Below are 17186 nucleotides of genomic sequence, written 5' to 3' on the forward strand. Positions count from 1 at the left end.
ACCTGTAGACCACTATTATTTGAATGGTATGGATCATACCATTCATATATACTCATGTGGATCATGTCACTTTTTCAGGCTAAAGCAATGGAAGAATTCTTTCACTCCACTCTGCTCACAAGAAGTGTGCCTGCTACTGCAGAGTGGCTGGTGTTGCAGAAAAGATCATCTTATGCTTCTGAGAGATGTGGGAAAGAAATTGAGGGCTGAGACCTTCAGCAGTGGGGCTTCTTCCTTCTGGAAAGAGAAGCAGAACTGCGTTTTGTACCAACTCTATGAGAAAGGCTGGAGTCAGAGCAAGTGGGACCCTGCAGGGAGTAAGCATACATATGGGCATGGGAGTCCTCTGTGTCAGAACCTGCAGCAACAGCCAGGTGAGTTTTGGGCTGGAAAATCTCTACAAAGGCAGTTTGGCTGCTCTAGTACCTTTCTTTGGACCTTTTCATTAGCTTTTGCCCAATTTCATAATCACTGCAAATTGGATAGATTCACTCAAGTAGTACCAGACTGTCTCAATGATGATTTTGAAGTTGTTCCCCCATAAGCAGTGGGTGCAAACCTGTATTCCTTGTGTACCCACAGCTACCAGAAAAAAAGAGTCATCGTTAATCTGTCAGTGACACAGTCATTGCAGCAGACAAAGAGTAGCTCCACGAAAGTCATTATGTTTTGCAGCATGGACACTACAAAAATTGTCTCTTGCTGCTGATTTTTCTTCCCATGTACAGCATGCAGGTGTTAGCAGGACATGCCAGACAGTGCATGTCAGGATCTCTTTGTGATTATTTTCCCACTGCCTAACATGTGCCCTTCTCACTTATACTGCTGTTGCTACAGAGGGTAGGCAGGATCTAATTAAAGACAAGGAGGGATGGATCTGCATATGTTGCTTGTGTTTGGGGACTGTCTGGCTTGGTGGAGTAATAATTGGCTACAGGGCCTTTCACCTCTATGGCATGGCTTTGAATGCAGATCAGCTTAGTGACTTTTAATGTCATTACCATGTGACAGCTGTTTTCCGTGTGAAATTAGCTTGTAGTTTGAGTGCTCTTTCTACAGGAAGCCAATATCAATAATTACCACATCAAATGGTGCTATTAGCACCCTTTAAAACACATATAATTTGAAGTTTAATGAATATGCTTCAAGTATACATATTGGCATATGTTGTAACAACATTGAAATCAATATAAATCCACTTAGGTCCATACATAAGTCTACATATAGAAATATATGCTGGAGGTAAGTATTTGGGATACAGTAAGATATAGCAGTAGCATCTAACTAGAGGACTCTAACAGCTTTCTGCAACTCCTTTTGGGTCCCATTATTATATAGGGCATGTGAGCTCATAATACATTTAAATTAGACTGTGTGGCTTTCCCCTAAATGGGTAAAAATCACAGCAAAAAAGCAGCATCAACAGAAAAGGGGCAAGGTAGTTCAGGGAAAAGTCCTTCTTGATAAATGACTCCCATTTCCATGGTGAGAGCTGTCAGGAGAGATATCTCTTATTAGACCAGCTGATACAGCTGAATGAAACAGATAAGCTTTTGAACACATGGACCCTTGTTTTTTCTGTGCCAGCCCTAGATTAAGTCAGCAACCCAGGTCTTAAAAACTTTTGCACTTTGCCAGCTGTAACTGGTTTGTCTCAAGAGGTATGGTACATGTCCTCCTGATTTACACCATCCATGCTGGTGGCTGTGGTCTGAACTGCAGCCATTTGCAGAGTGAAGTTTTGCCACTTTTCTGTTGAGGGGTAAAAAAACAACCCCATGAGAGACATCAGGGAAAAGTGTGGTGGTTGAAGGTTGACCTGAGATTCTTTGCTTGTGTCCTCTGATGCCTTTTGGAGTTCTGTTCTCCACTGCAACCCTAACAGCAGCAATAATGCAGCTATGAACCATTGATTCATTCCCCTACCTGAGTGGGAAGCTAAAGAAGAGGCTGGGAATGTTGACTAAATGTGTTGGTGCTGTAGAGCAATGGCTCATGAAAGCTAAAACCTTCTGTGGAAAAGAGATTTTTATAAAAGAGCTTTTTGTTGCGTGTTCCTCCTGGCCCATAGAGGCAAACAGCTCCAGCAGAAGAACCCATGGTTTTGCATGTCACTGGTGGGATGGGAAACCTGAGGCTGTGTTACTGCTGTTTCTTGCTTGGTATCATCATATTTATGTAAAGAACAATAGATCGAACTGAAGAGTCTTGCTGAGAAAGACACTGTCTCACGCCTCTCTGAGGGATGAAAAGGAATATCTGACATCTTGACATTTTGTCCTAACATGGTATTCTTTTTTCCCAGCAAGTCCTCTTCAAGGTGATGAAGGGAAATGTTTTCAGCATGACTGTTCCTTGCTTATGATCTCTGTAGATTTTCTGCTTGATTGATTCTGTAGATTTGCATGCAATCCTTTCTTCCTCAAAATCTTGTAATACCTATATACTCATATGCTATTATGGTAACGTGCTCTCCTCAGGGTACAAATGATTAAAACCCCTATAATTCTGTGGTCCCCATAATACATGTAGCCCCTCCTATTAGGTAATGAAACCATTATGCACTAACAAATTAAACATGCAAATCTGTGAAGGTCTTTTATAAACAGATAAGGTGTTATCTGTTAGAGAAGAGAGCCTCCAGGCTATCGCAGAAGAGCATAATTTAGATAAAGCGAAGGATGTTCCTGAGATCCTGGGAAGACACAGTAATAGAGACTCTCTTTCTTTAAAACATCAAGAAGAGTAGCTTCTCAGGCTGTTTCTTGGAGGTGTCCATGGAGTGTTTTTAGAATAGGTGAGAGACATATCTGTCAGGAGTGCCAGAGTTAACTCCCCTTTCTGGATGACCTCCTAAAGCCTCCTCCAGACCTCTCTTCTATGATCTGTGGTAGGTTCATGCCTGGGCAAGCACAGGAACTGATCTCAGCCAAAGGAGATGGAAATGTTGGATAATGTGGGATTACACTGTGAGGATAACTCATTGGCTAATCTGTGGCCATGGATCTCCTAGTAGAAGGCTACAGAACAGATTGCAGAACAGCTTCTTACAGAATAAACCCACCCTGTTGCTGAGGGCCTTTCTTGTTCTGCCACTCTACAATCCCTGCTTCTGGCATCCTTTCTGCACTGTGACTCAGACTGCAGGCTAGAAAGGAGAAGCTTCAGTAACATGGGTGGTGATACAGAAGATTGGGACTACTAGTTTAGCCCTTCATACTGCCCGCTGCTGCTGCGATCCCTGTGCTGCAGTGCGCTTGAGCCTTTTATCCTTTATCCTGGGCCTTGTTGACAGGGTCTCCAAAAAAGAGGCAAGCAGGAGATGCAGTAGGCTGAGAAATGCTGAGCTGTAATATTGACCCGGGCTTCAAAATGTCTAATTTTACAGGCAAAGTACTTGATGTGGGGGCCATGAATGGGTGTTGGTCGTTTAGCAACAAGAAGCAGATGCAGTCTTGTTAATAGGAAAATTTAGTGACAGGAATGGGAAGAAGAAACCCAGGTACATGTTACTTGCACAGATACACTGTGTCTCAGTGGGATGGTGGTCATTTTCATTACTGCATCATGAAAGCAGCAGCATGTCCTACTCCAGATATGTTTTATACCTTCATTACAAACCTCTTTCTGTGTGAAAAGCAATTCCCTCACAAATGGCCCTTCATTAGCTGTGGGGTCATGTCAGAAAGAATCATCAGTATATTGCTGATGTGACCAACGCATCTTGTGAACTCTTTGACCCTAGTAGTCTGCAGGATTTCTTTATGTGAAACACTAATATGAAAAGCATTAGCATTAATGAAAGAGCTCTCAACCTGGTTGGTGTAAGGGGTCAGCAGAAGTTTACAGACACCTTTGCCTAACATTCCTATCATGCCTGGTGGTTTGACTCTCATCTTGTTTTTCACAGACTTTGATTAATAATATAATTCTCAAATTCTGCTACAGCCTGTCAATATAGCAGGAATCCAGCCAATCTGGAAGCCACCCTAACTGCAAGCCAGCACCCATTTTGGAACTGGTCTGTCTGCTCACGTTCACTCATTTATGGTGTCCCATCAACTTACTACTTACTACCCTGCTGGAAAACAAGAAAGGGGCTAGAACAGATGAAGGACTTTGAAGGGTTTTTTTTGTTTGGTTGGTTTTGGGTTTTTTTTGAAACCTTACCCTCATGCTTCTCTTGACCTGGTTAAGAATCTCCTCCATGGATGGGACAATAGTTTCTCTCAATCCAATACATTCTTCCCAGAGGATGCAATGTTAGATGTGGAAGGTCTTGAACAGTCCTTAGTCATTACAAAGAGTATTTGAAAGGATGCCAACAAATGGTGGAAGCAGAAGCTCTTCTGAAGGGTAGAAGCCCTTTTTATGAATGCCTTTTTCTTTAAAATTAAAAGTAACTTTTAAAATATATGACTGTAAACATCAACCTGATTTTTACTTAAAAATCCAATCTGCACTTGGATCAACTAACAAATGAATGTTGCATATAGGTAGAGAGTAAAGCATACTGAATCATATATAGAGTAATAGCATATATTAACTACAGCACTTGAATTGCAGGATGATTTATTTCAGAGCCCCAGAAATATTCAGGTGCCATCTCAGCACCCCAGCTCTTCCCTGTGCTCGTGGGGATGGCAAAGGGGAGTCTCGGATACCCATGGCTGGGAGCTAAAGGCTTGGTGGCCCTTCAGGGATCTCTCAGCTTACTGAGCAGGGCAGAGGACTAGAAATCAACTAAGTGAATGACAAACCAGTTTCACCTGCAGGATGAGCTACCTGTGTCTACAAAGATGTGGGTAAATGTGGATTGGAGTCTTGCATCTGTTTGGGACTCCTCATTCTGGTCTTCACAGCAGCAACTGAGCATGTTACATTTCATTTCTGCCATTTGCCTTATTCCAGCCCCGGCTTTGATTCACAGCACTGCTAAGCAGTTGTGAGTGGAAGAGCTATCTGTGACTGTTTTGTCAGCCTTGCAAAAGTGGTGGGATGTGTATAGGTAGGAACGATGACTGTGGCGGTCCCAAGACAATAGTATCTTTTTGTTTCTAGTCTGGAGTGCTCTCCTAGCTGTCTGGCATCTCATGGAGCTGGTTATATTTCAGAGCAAAAAAATATGTGGACGCTTGGCTGAGCTATGGGGGTAAAAGTTCATTTCAAAACATGGTATTTCAGCTGTCTGACTTTTTGTAGGAGATGTTTACTTGCTGCAGGAAGGTGATTGTATCAGCTAGCGTGAATTTTCAGTGTTCTTAACAACATGCTTTACTTTGGGAATAATTTACTTAATTAGATCTGTCTGTTAATTTTTCTTGCACAATTGAACTTTTTCAGTCGCTTTGTTAGGGTAGCCAAATCCCAGCTCTGTTGAAGACATGGGACAATAAAGAGAGGTGGTGATTCCTGCTCACAGGTCAGATCTGTGATGGGGTCACAGTGTCTGGCCTGGAGTCTAGACTCTTTCGTATGACAAGTATGGGGCTGATAGATGGGCCTTCACCATCTTGAAGTCTGCACCCGCATTCAGCCTACAGGAGCTGAAGCCCTTCCAGGATCACATAGAGTAGGCTGGAAAGGTTGAACAACTGATGGTCGAAGGTGGGAATGCAGAAATGGCAAGGACTTTGGCTTTTTGGTCCTTATTATCCAAGTGTCATCATATTGCACCTTAAAGAAACAGAAGAGGCTGCCTGGAGAGAGGTGTGGAATATTTCATTCTCTGTTTTGGGTAAACATTAGCTTCTGTGGGAGTTGCTTTATTTCTGGATTTGTTATGCTTGGTTTGTCTTGCTGGTTTTAAATATTTGTACAAGTGACTAGAGCTATGCAAACTGTGCCTGAAGGAAACGTGAAACAGAGGATAAGAATTAACGGGAGGTACCAAAATTAGTCAGTATCCTAAGTAAAAATATTATGAGGGAAGCTGAAGAAATGTGGTAGAAGCACAAGGAAGTAATTACGTTCTTCTGACCTGTGGAACTGAATGTCCAGGGAATGTATTAGTCTGACACAGAGGCTAGTGGTGAGAGCCTATGTTTAAATAGGTTTATAATTTACAATGTCTGTAAAAGCACTCATTTATTTGTGTTTAGACATACCAGTAGGTAGGGAGACTGCCTGTAAAGTTACTGTTCAGACATGTTGGCTTCTGCTGCCATTTTTGTTGTCAATATTTACTTTGGGTTTTTTTTGGTAAAGATTTCTAAAATATGTGGTAACATTTGAATAGCTGTGCAGGTATGGTCAATATGGCCTCTGTCCCATAACCCACCACTTGAGCAGCACCACAAATGCTCACTGCCATCATATGAGGCTGTGAAGTTTAAAATCACAGCAGACGAGTTTGGGCGGTGTTGCAGGGATTAGAAATACCTAAGCTTGGGACACGCCGCCTTACCAAACACACAGTTTGCTATATTATATATCAAATGTCAGGATTACATTTACAAGTGTAATAACTCCATGTGAAAACAAGTGGATGCCTTTTAAATTAATTGATTCTTTCCTGTCAGCTGCTGTAATGGAAGACAATGTTTATTAAGAAAAATATAATACTGCCAAGTGGAAACCCCTGAAAACCAGAGCTCTTTTGATACACAGAGAATAGTGGTGGTGGTGAATAGCTGCTTAGAATGCAAGTGACTGGGGTCTGCCTGTACTAAAAAAAAAAAACAACTTTATTATTGCTGCTGCCTTAACTGCTGGTTAAAAACAACTCAGCTGACAGTATTAATGGCATAAACCCATTAGAGTGAGAGAGAAATGAGAGAATAGGTTTCCTCTAATGGCATTGTTCTGTAGACAAGCACCTGAAAATAATTTTTAGCTTGTTTGCTGAATAGGGACGGATGGAGAGACCACTTTGATGTGATGCTAATAAGATCTACTTGCTGATTATCATCCTCTGAAAGAAAGAGGGGCAATAGCTGAGTGTCTGTGATTATTCACTGTTCATGACCAGGCTTGGACAATCCAAGGCTTCCTACTCTGCAATGGAGAGTTACTTTTATCTTTTTCCTCCATGCTTGTCACTCGCTAGAAAAATAGCCAATGCTACTTTTTAATTTTTTTTTTTTTTTTTTTTAAACAGGGAGGAGAATAACACTAACCGGGTATTACTTTTGGGCATGGCAGGAATAAAAATTTCTCTCATTCCCAATTCCTTGACCCATCAGTTTTACTATCTATAACTGTATTTTCATATTAATTATGGTTTGGTTTTTTTGGTTGTCTCCAGACCGTTCACTGATTATGTTGAATACAAGTGAGCTGAAATCTCATTCAGTAAATTGAAATATTTCCTATTATTTCATGAAAGTTTAAAGGAAATGAAGTTAAAAGTATTCTGCAGAGGGAAGGACACACTTAACTGCTTGCTGTCCCCTTAGAGCAGCACGTGACTCTTTCAACCCCAATGGAAACCTCAATTCATGCGCCAAACTCCCTAAAGTATTAACATTTTGTTATTGCTGCAGACATTTCTGTGAGCAGCAACAAATTGTAGCTGGCAAAATCAAAGCCTGCTGAAACTTGCTGCGTGTAGAGGCAGGATATTTCCCGTCTCTGCCCTTGCAAAGCAGAATGTCTCCTGCAGCCTCCTGTCTCTGTAGATGAGCTGTGCTTTATTCACTAGTATACACGCAAATTTTCCTCCTAGGAAAACATGCAGATTTTGGAAGACAGCACCCGATAGAAAGGACTATGTCTTTTGGTTCTTGCTTCCAAACAAATTTGTGAACATGAGCAAAAAACTGCCTTCAGGAGGTTTAAAAATAGTTCTCATAGCTCGAATTTTTTTGCCATATTTCTACATAAGCGTATCCACTTTTACTGCCCTGTTAAAAACTGCAATGGGAGAAAAATAGCAGAAGCAGCAAGTGTTATCTGAGAACTATTTAATGTGATAGGATTACTACCTAACAGGATTTGAAAATGGTGTCTGGGAAAAATCTTAATTTTAAAAGCTTCATGTTCTGGCAAACAGTTTGCTAGAGATTAGCACAGTAGTTATGATTAGAGTACAATCTGCATTATTCCACAATTTTCCCTTTCATATAGCACATTATGCTAATCACACTGTATTCCATTTTTCAATAAAAGGTCAACAGTGCACTGTTTGTGCAGAATGTGCAATTTAAACTTCATGTCTGTCATTAGAGATAATCTAGGTTTGCTGTATCAAGTGAGGTTGTCATAGAAACTAGACCTGAGATCTCTGTTTACAGCCTTTGGAGAATAAACACTTTGCATTTATTTCACTGAAAAATAGGCGAACAATTAAATAAGGTTTGAAAACAAAACCATAATGGCCCAGAGAGAGATGTCATTCATCAAAAATCAATATATGTTATGCAGCTGGTAAACTCCAAGCATTCAAGCAGTTGACTGACAGCAATAGCAAAATATTTCCCAGGGGGAGCGAGGGAGTAACTGATAGTGTATCATAATGCCTGGAGCGGAATTAATTTAGATTTGCTAATAAGTTTTGTTCCAGGAATTACAACACTGAAGAATATTTGTTTAAATTTTTGTTTTATGTCAGGTAAGGCTTTTTGTGTTGGCTCTTTGGACATTTTTAATAGCACTGGGAGATTTTAGGTTTTATTTTTCTGTGACATTCTGTGTCTTCCTATCATAGCTAAACTTTTCTTTGTGGATTATAACATGATTTGCAGGCATCTTAAAAATATCTCTGGTATCTGCAGCTTCATTAGTGAGCAAAAGGGCTGTAGCATCAAGCTTGACACTGAGGTTTTAGCTCGTTCTTTCTGTGACGTGTTACTAACTTGTAGAGCTCACCTTTGTCAGGCAATGGTATTTACTAATGTTTCGGGAAAGGATTAGAGATATATGTGGACAAAGATGGCTTCTGTTGTTAGAGCACAGTAAAATCACCAAGACTATCAATCTTTTTTTCCTCAGGGCGTAATCATATTACCAGCTGGGTGTTTATGTAGGGGTTTTGTCAATGGCATAGTATTACACTAGTGACAAGATGAATTATGCGGATTGTATGTCTTCTGAAGCATCTGAATACTGCCTGATGTCCACACGCACAGTGTCTCTTAAAAGTATGAACGGACTGTTTGTCTACCATGTCCTTAGGCACAAAGGTGCATTCAAAACAGGTGGTCTGTTGCCAGCTTTTGAGAAGAAAGTGAAACACAAAAATTAACCAAGTCTTGAAATGAGACGAGAAAACCAGCAAAGCTCACAGCTAAAGCAAGAATGAAGAGCACTTAATATTTTGCTTCTGTAGCAAAGTAAGCATTTTTCTCCCAGCAGACAGGTCAACTGAATTCTTCCAGGTGGGAGGTATCCATGCTCTGCTTTCCAGGGTGTACAACACCACAGCGAAGCCTGTTGTTTTCTGCTGGTGGAAGCTGTGCACAGCTCTGTTTGCTGCAGTGCATCTCTCTCCATTTCTCCCAGCAATGAATGTGATCTGTTAGTCCCTGAGGGTTGTCCCTGATATCTCATTTTCCTAGGAAATAAGGGGATAGCTCTGCTAAGGGCTGCCTGCATTGTGTTATGCCACTGGTAAATTTGCTCTTTCAGGTCTATGTAGAGCCCCATGTTTAAACCCTAAAAGAGCAACTGCAATGAACATAGGCTGATATTCTGGTATTTGTAAGCCTTCAGGTCCTTGGTTTTTGGTGGATGTGATTTCTAACCAATACAAAACCAGATGCTCAGGTAGTTCTGTAAACGCAGTGTCTCTACCTTTCCAGCACAGAAAATCTTCCTATGCCTGATGTGTTTGCTCAGCAGCACGCACTTCCCTTCTAATTATCTGCTCTATTTGTAGTTCATGACCTCAGCTGCATCAGTAACATGGCAGGTCTCTGAATCAAGTTCTAGCTTGTTGAGCCACTATTGGGACAATTTTTATGATACAATATAAAGTAATCCAGTATTAGCAGGAAGATAGACCTTGAAAAGCACTTTCTATTATGCCTGTGCTAATACTGAGACTCACAGCCTCGCCTTTGGGTGACTGGCATTGCATTGGTTGAAATACTGAGAAAACCATTAACCGTAACAAGTTGTTTATCCTGGTCTTAAGCTTCCCTCAGAGCTTTTCCTGCAACTGCGCTGCATTAGTACAGGGGCCCCAAGTCTATAGACACCTTCAAACAGAGAAGCTACAGCAATGACAGGGGCTCACAGACAGCGTCTACACTTGACTGAACAGCCTCAAAGGCTTGGAAAAACCCGGGGGACATCTGCCAATGTGTCTGCAGGCTTGGAGCTGAGACCATGTCAGTGAGCAGTGTGCCTGTACTCCTGGACTTGTGAATGATGGGGGTTGCCTGCCTTTTTTGTGTGTCAGATTTTAATGGACTCTGTTTGTAACACTCTAATTTCAGCGCATCGCAAAAGCTTAGGTGGGTGGGCATATCACAAACCTTTGAACTGAAGTGGGAAACCTTTGTCTGAAAGGAATTGCCACATAGATCCAAAGTGGTTACCCTTCGTTTCATCCTGGCCTCGTCTTGCAGCACATTTTGCAGCTGCGCTACCAGAGGAGAACTTCTCATATCTACTTTTGTTCTTGGTTTTATTGGCTGCATTTCTCTCTGCAAGTACAGCTATGTTAGAAGGTGGTGAGGGAGACTCTGTTGCTGGGTTTTGCTTGCTGATGGCCATGACTTGGACACAGGAGCAGGAGGATCTCCAGAGTGTAGAGCATGACGTGCTCTGAGCAGCCAGTGCTGCTGGAGGAGGCTGGCTGCTGTGTTTGGCACTCTTGGTCCCTTTGGTAAGTCCAGCCGTGGGTAGTGGTGACAAACATGCAGACAGCTATGGCTGTGTCTGAGCCCAATGCAAGGAGGTAATCTTGCCTGTTAAAGTGCAAGAAGGCATTTTCCCCTGGTGTGATCCACTTTCAGCACTGATGGCATGTATTTTGAACGTTGGCATAGGCCTGCCCACTCCTTTCAAATGAGGAGACATTGGCATCCTGGCCAGCTCTTTGGTCTAAGCATGGTGACCTGAAATGCATTTTAAATGCCCTGGAGTGAAATCTGGACTCTGACATTGTGGCAAAGGTTCGATTGGGTTTTTGTGTTTTTTTTTTTTTTTGAAGGAGAACAGGAATTACTTGTCTATATGCATTGCATGTTACGTGGCATTATCCTTCTGGCTGGAGAAACAATGATCAAGAGAGAAGGAGCATTCTCACATAGCCCTCTGCTACTAGATTTCTTTTTTTTTTTACGTATGCAGCAAAGATATATTTAATAAAAAGTGCTTGGTTTGGCAGTTAGTTGAGAGGTGTACTTTCCAAAGGCTTACTAGATAGGACTCACTTTTTGACCTATGCTATGGTAGGTTTTTTAATTAGGTATGAATCCCTTTGCCTTTTGTAAGAAAGGGAGTGAACATCAGAACAATCTTCTAGTTAGAGAGGGAATTCTGTTACTGCATTTCCCTGCAAGTATTTCATTTTCTTTTGAGCATCTATAGTCATGTTCTCCAGGTAAATGATTTTCCTTGTAATTCTCCGCATAGGTAAGAGCTCCATCATGCTCAGCATGGATTTTTCCATTTCCAGTTTCAGGCCACTTCTCACTTTTATCCTTGAATTCCTCCTCTCTACTTCCTGGTATTTATAGGCTACTGTCACCTCTTTTATTGCCCAGTTTGCAAGCTTCATGCATCCTATTTTCCATGCTCCCTTTATGGGAAATAGCTGCCATCGCTGTTGTAGGAGGGGAGAGGGTGGGAAGAGCAGTGATTTCTCAGGTTATGCTGGCTTCGTTAAATGATGAAGCCAGTGCCTCCTTTCAGGAGGCAGCTTTCTCTGCACTTGGCTTGTGCTGGACTGAAGTATGCTAAGTGAATTGTAGCTAAGGCTGTAGATTTTGTTCATGTGGCAGTTATGAAGTCTGAGGCAGTTTTGGCAATTATCAGTGGTGTTTTAAATGTCGGAGCAAGCTTTTTTTCACAGAATGAATGAAAAATGGAGATCTGTTATCGCTTCTTCCTTTGTACACTTCTCCAGGTCTAAGTCGCCTCTGCTTGAGGGGCTTTATTGCCTTATCCTCCTGGTGGTAACGTTTTGGTGTGGAGGCTAATGAGAACAGAGACGGCGGCATCCCAAACCTTGCGCAGGCACCCTGATGGGCAGCCTGGATCTCAGCTGGTGCCCCTGTGTGAGCAGTGCCAGATGTCACCATTTGACCTGCTGCTGTGTCAAATCATGGGTGTACGTGGAAAGATCAATGGAGCAATTGAATCGGTGTTTATTGAGAGCTCTTGTTGAAAACACACTGCAACTTTTGCGATGGACAGACTCTCCATCTCCACAGGCTCCTGGGCTAACTGGCTGATCACTGGCGGTTTTGCTTTGGTGGCTCTGCCCTGGTGCCCTGCCAAGCACCTTCTTACACAGTATATAGATGCATATAAGTGTGTGTGCAAGAGCATCCTCCTTAACAGCCACACTTGTACCCTTGTCATGAATATTTCAGTCTTCACTCTTTTGGTAAGTGAGGAAGAGCAGAGCTGGGCAGTAGCTGATGTGGTTGGAGGCACGGGGCTGAGGTGCTGCCCGCAGGGGAGGGATCCTCTCGGCAGAGCACCCTTATGCACAGGAGGCTCAGTGACGTCCGTAGCACTGCCTGTGAAAGTCAAGGCTGTCGCTGTGATAGCCTGATGATGAAGCTTAATTACCCTCAGCATTCAAATCTTTCCAAAAGGCTGTGATGCCTACAAAAATGGCATGATTATAATGGCTATTCTGCGAGGAACCAAGGTTAATCTATAGAGATCGTATGCTCGCACATGGTGATGTGTTATTTGTCATGTTCACCGTGCCTGTTTCACCGTGACCTCTTCTCCCTTTGTTTGGCTTTGACTCCTACTGTGTGCGCTGGGGAGGGACAGCTTCCTCGGAGCTGACGTGGCACCTGCCCCTGCCTCTGCTCATGGGTGCTACAGGAATAATAAAAATAAAAACTCAGTGCCTACTGAATATTTTCCCCGATTCTTGGGCTTTTCATTCAATTGCTCCAAAGTATCAAAATAAAAAAAAAAAATTTGGATCCTGTTTTACAATATTTTTATGAAGGACCTGACTACGCATGGCACGTGCTGAAGCTGATTTTGAAGGAATCTAAGACATAAAGTAACATGGCAGTTGAAGATTATGACTAGAATTTACTGGAAAATGGTTTTGGTTCAGAATTTTTTTTTTATGAGAAAGGATGTCTCTGAAAATTCTTTTTTGGAAGGACTGGGATATAATATTACAGCTTACTGCTGCTTGTCTCAAACTCAAAGGTTTTAGTCAGTTTTAATTTCTGACTGTCTGGGTTTTTTTTTTTTTTGATGTTTTGAATAAAAAAAAAATAAATCCAAGAGGTGAGTTTCAGTCTGTCAATAGGATTATTTTCCAAGACAAAATAATTCAGAAGGACAGTCAGTGATTGGCAAAACTGGCATCTATGAACTGAGCAGGCGACAGAGAGCTTGTATGTGACTCCGGAGCTCAGCAGTTAAATGGTTTGTCTCCAGCTTGGGCCAGCATATTTTTTACAGTCACTGCAGGGAGAAAGCGATGGGGGGAGGAGAGGGCAGAGGCTGGTGCTAATGTTTTTAATTTCTCATTTACTATCAGGCAGCACCATATGGAGCAGAATGGAGCATATAGAGCAAAGAGGGATGGATGGCATTTTTCCCTTGAGCTTCTTGTCAGGAGACAAGGAAAGTGAATTCTCTGCAGGTAGCTTGAGCTTTGCCAGAATAGTGGCTTTTATGATTGCTAATGGTGGTGAGGATATTCTTTTTTTTTTTTTTTTTTTAAATCAAATGTGTGGGCTTTTGGGGTTTTTTGTTGTTGTTGTTCTTAATGGGATGAGTGGGATTGACTTATGCCACTCTAATATTTTCATAATGTCAGTGCATTATTTTCTTACAGCATTCAGAAGTATGCTAGGCACTTGTCACAATCAAATATTATTTATTTGGAGACTCAGTAGGATGCCCAGGCATCTGAATGCCTCTAAAAGAAACACCGCTGCTTTGACTGATTGTGCAATGGCACTTCTCCTCCCAGCTACATCTCATAATCTCTGACTGCCAGCAGACCTGTGGTGAACAGAGACTCTTTCCTCTGCTCGACTGCTTCTCCTCTGACATCTCTTCCTCCCACAGGTTGCATCACCTTTCTTCCAGTGACTGCTCAAAGGTGAAAGCTTTGCACTTGCTCAAAAGCCAAGGGGTTTGAAACTCGGGGGAGGGAGAAGAGCCTGACAGAAAAGTGATGCCCTTGAGGAGAATTTTGTGTTGTAAGTTCTGTGCAGAGGGTGCTTGAGAGCTCGTGGGAGCTCTGAGTTTCTCTGTAGTACTAGGAAGGCACAAAAGATGTGGGTATGAATAGAGCCTTGAGACGAGCTTTTCAATAAAGCATCTCCTGAGGGCTGCTTTGGAGCTGTGACATCCTGAAACTAAAGCTATGTCTGGTGTGTGTGAACCAGGCTGCTTTGTGTCAGCAGGGAGGCCCCCAGCAGAAAGCCCCTCTAGTCCCTGGGTGACGAGGCCAAAAATTGTGTGTGTTTGTGTGCATGTTTAGACACACAGTGCTCATCCAGCTCTCCAGTGCCTCTGCTAGCAGGGTGCCTCTCGAACCCCAGGGAGCAGATAAATCTATTGGCGCAGCTACTTCAGCTCCCCTCCAGCCTCACGCACCCTCGGCTCAGCATGCTGCAAATTTAAATGATTTAGAAAGCATTATTTGCCAGCTTCCCTCTTTAATAGGGATTACTGTATCTTCCATCTATGTCTTGCGCTGAGGTCATTGTTTCACAGCTGCAAGGCTATGACCTCATGACTCCAGCTCTTAATTGTGTTTTAGGACTACTTTCCTTATGCATAACAAATTTGCAGTGCAGTCAGAAATGAAAAGTGATGGGTTGAGGGTAGCTGAACGCCCCCGCCCCAAACCCTCTCTCATGAGTCTGACTTACAGCTCCATGGATGAAAGATGCATGCACATGTCAAAAATGTTCTTGGTATGGTTTTGAAATTGAGAGGTACTTGATGTCCAACTATTGATCTTCCCTTAGAAGTTTTATGCTCTATAAGCCATTCTCAAAAGCCTCACTGTGTTCTTTCCAAAGGTAAATAGACATTTAACCAGGTCATTGTGAGCTGCTGGTCTTGGCTGTCCTGTGTATTCAGGTCCTTCGAGTAGCAGCAGATATTTGAAAAAGCCTTTTAATGGAGAGGGTGGTAAAGTGCTGTGATTGGTTTCAAGCTTCTGCTTCCCCCATGCAGTCTCCGTAAACGCAAAAGAAGTGTTGGTAGTCCTCAGTGAGAGGTAGCGGAGGAATGTCTGGTGCTCCTCATGGGTATGAACTGGGGTAAATTAGTACCAAAAAAATCTATGAAAAAGCCTGGTGTGGATACCGATCCCACCCTGGCTGGACTTGGAACACTTCAGACAATATAGAGTCCTCCTCCATTATGTGATTGAGACTGTCCTGCAGAGCCTGCACCTGCCTTGGTCATGGCATTTGAGACTTTTCTGACTCCTTGCACTGTGTGATTAATTGCCGGTGCAGGGAGGGGGCGTGAAAGCCCCGGTCTTGTGGCCCCAGTCATGGCTCGCTGTCCCAAAATAGGCAGTAGTTGGATATTAACCACGTGGAAAGCTACTGTCAAGCTGCGTATACATGTATTTCTTAGCTCTCGCTGGTGGCTGTCTCTTCATGTTTATGCATGGCATTCTGGAGTTGGTATTAAAGAACTTGTTTTCCTTTGCTAAGAGAAGTGTGTACAGAAGAAACTGTCTTCTGATCAAAGCAGAAGGCTCAGATTCAAGGTTTTTGACTTGCCTTCCCTTTGAGTTGACTATTCAGTACCTTATTTTATAGTGCCTGCACTGCAAAGCGGATGCAGCACCTGAGTTGAAGCAGTGCAGTGAGTCATGGTGTTTTACAGCACTGAGGGACATGCTCAGGTAACACACATCAGGGTACTTGATGTGCATATTTTTGAAGGAGACCTGAGATGAATCACTGAATGTTTGCCAATGCAAATTTGTTAAATCTGCTGGGAAGTGTTTAGCATACATGCTCAAACTCTCAAACTTCCAAATTTGTGCAGAAGAAAGGCTTGCTTGGAGTCATTGCTAATCTGCGAGAGGTGCTCGCTTCCCTTGTCCTGCTGGCAGCCTTCCCAGGCGGTGCATCCAAGTCCTGAGGCAGCAGTCACACATCACGCCACCTCGGGGAAAGGACGTGTGCTGTGCACAATGTTCACGATAGCAAGGGAGGAGATTGGAGCAAGGCTTTCAAGGAACCGAAGAGAAAGGAGGTAGGCGACCTTGAATTGAAAGGGTCTTTATCCTATTTCTAATATGAACCTTGCTGGATCAGGACTGGCTCCAAATGATTCTCTTCTGCTGGTTGCTCAATGGCCTGTGTGAAACATAATTGACAGATTTGGCTGCGACGTTGCCAAGTCTTCAGGCTCCCTGTGAGTAACACAATTCTGGCCCCTGCTGCGTAGAGCCTCTCTTACTGTAACGTGAGGCATTGCTTACTTTCTGTGATATTTTGGGGGAGGAAGGCAGTTTTCTACCACATGCAATGACTCATAGCTGAGAGAAACACAAAGCTACAAGCTCACGGGCTAAGTTTAGTGTGGTGTTTAGTTTGCTGCATGCATCTCATGAGACCACTTTCATACGATTTGTATTACATTTGTCCTTTGTTAAGATAGCATTGTGGTTTTTTGCATAATATAAGGTTATCCCAGATGATGTTAGGAACAGGCTGCAGGAGCTAGCATCGTCCCACCTAGCCATATGAGGTGCTTGGATGAGATGAGTCTCTTAAGGGCTCAGCTCCTTGTAGTTGGAGGAGAGGAGCATCTAATTTAGGCTCCTGGGTGATGAATCTGAAGTTGTAGTCAGTGAACTTGGGCTGAGATCTCTAATAAAACAGAGGTCCCTCTTTGTCACTTCAGCCATGAGCTCTCAGAGGGAGAGTCACAGAGGTGGCTGTGCCTCACTGGGTAGCAGGGAAGTCACGTGCAGAAGTGTGTGCCTCTATTGGTACCTCCAAGGGGATTAGGACAAGGTGTTGGCTCCCCTGCTGTTGCTGACCCCGTGTTTGGGGATGGGCTCTTCAGCTCAGCTGGAATTTCTCAGCGTTTTGCATCCTTGA

General features: G+C 42.9%; 1 long non-coding RNA gene across 5 annotated transcripts in view; it reads left to right on the forward strand.

Annotated features, from left to right (window-relative positions):
* LOC142602550 (uncharacterized) overlaps nucleotides 1–17186 on the forward strand; it is a 107966-nt gene that overhangs the window by 38511 nt on the left and 52269 nt on the right. For 3 of the 5 annotated variants that reach the window (XR_012836291.1, XR_012836289.1, XR_012836290.1), the window contains exon 2: nucleotides 79–374. This is a non-coding gene — a long non-coding RNA (uncharacterized LOC142602550). Of the gene's footprint in view, nucleotides 1–78; nucleotides 375–13600; nucleotides 14204–16122; nucleotides 16333–17186 lie in introns of those variants that run through there. The other 2 variants (XR_012836294.1, XR_012836293.1) reach the window with 1 other exon arrangement.

Source organism: Balearica regulorum, chromosome 7 (genome assembly GCF_011004875.1).
Source record: "Balearica regulorum gibbericeps isolate bBalReg1 chromosome 7, bBalReg1.pri, whole genome shotgun sequence".
In the NCBI taxonomy this organism is placed as follows: Eukaryota; Metazoa; Chordata; class Aves; order Gruiformes; family Gruidae; genus Balearica; species Balearica regulorum.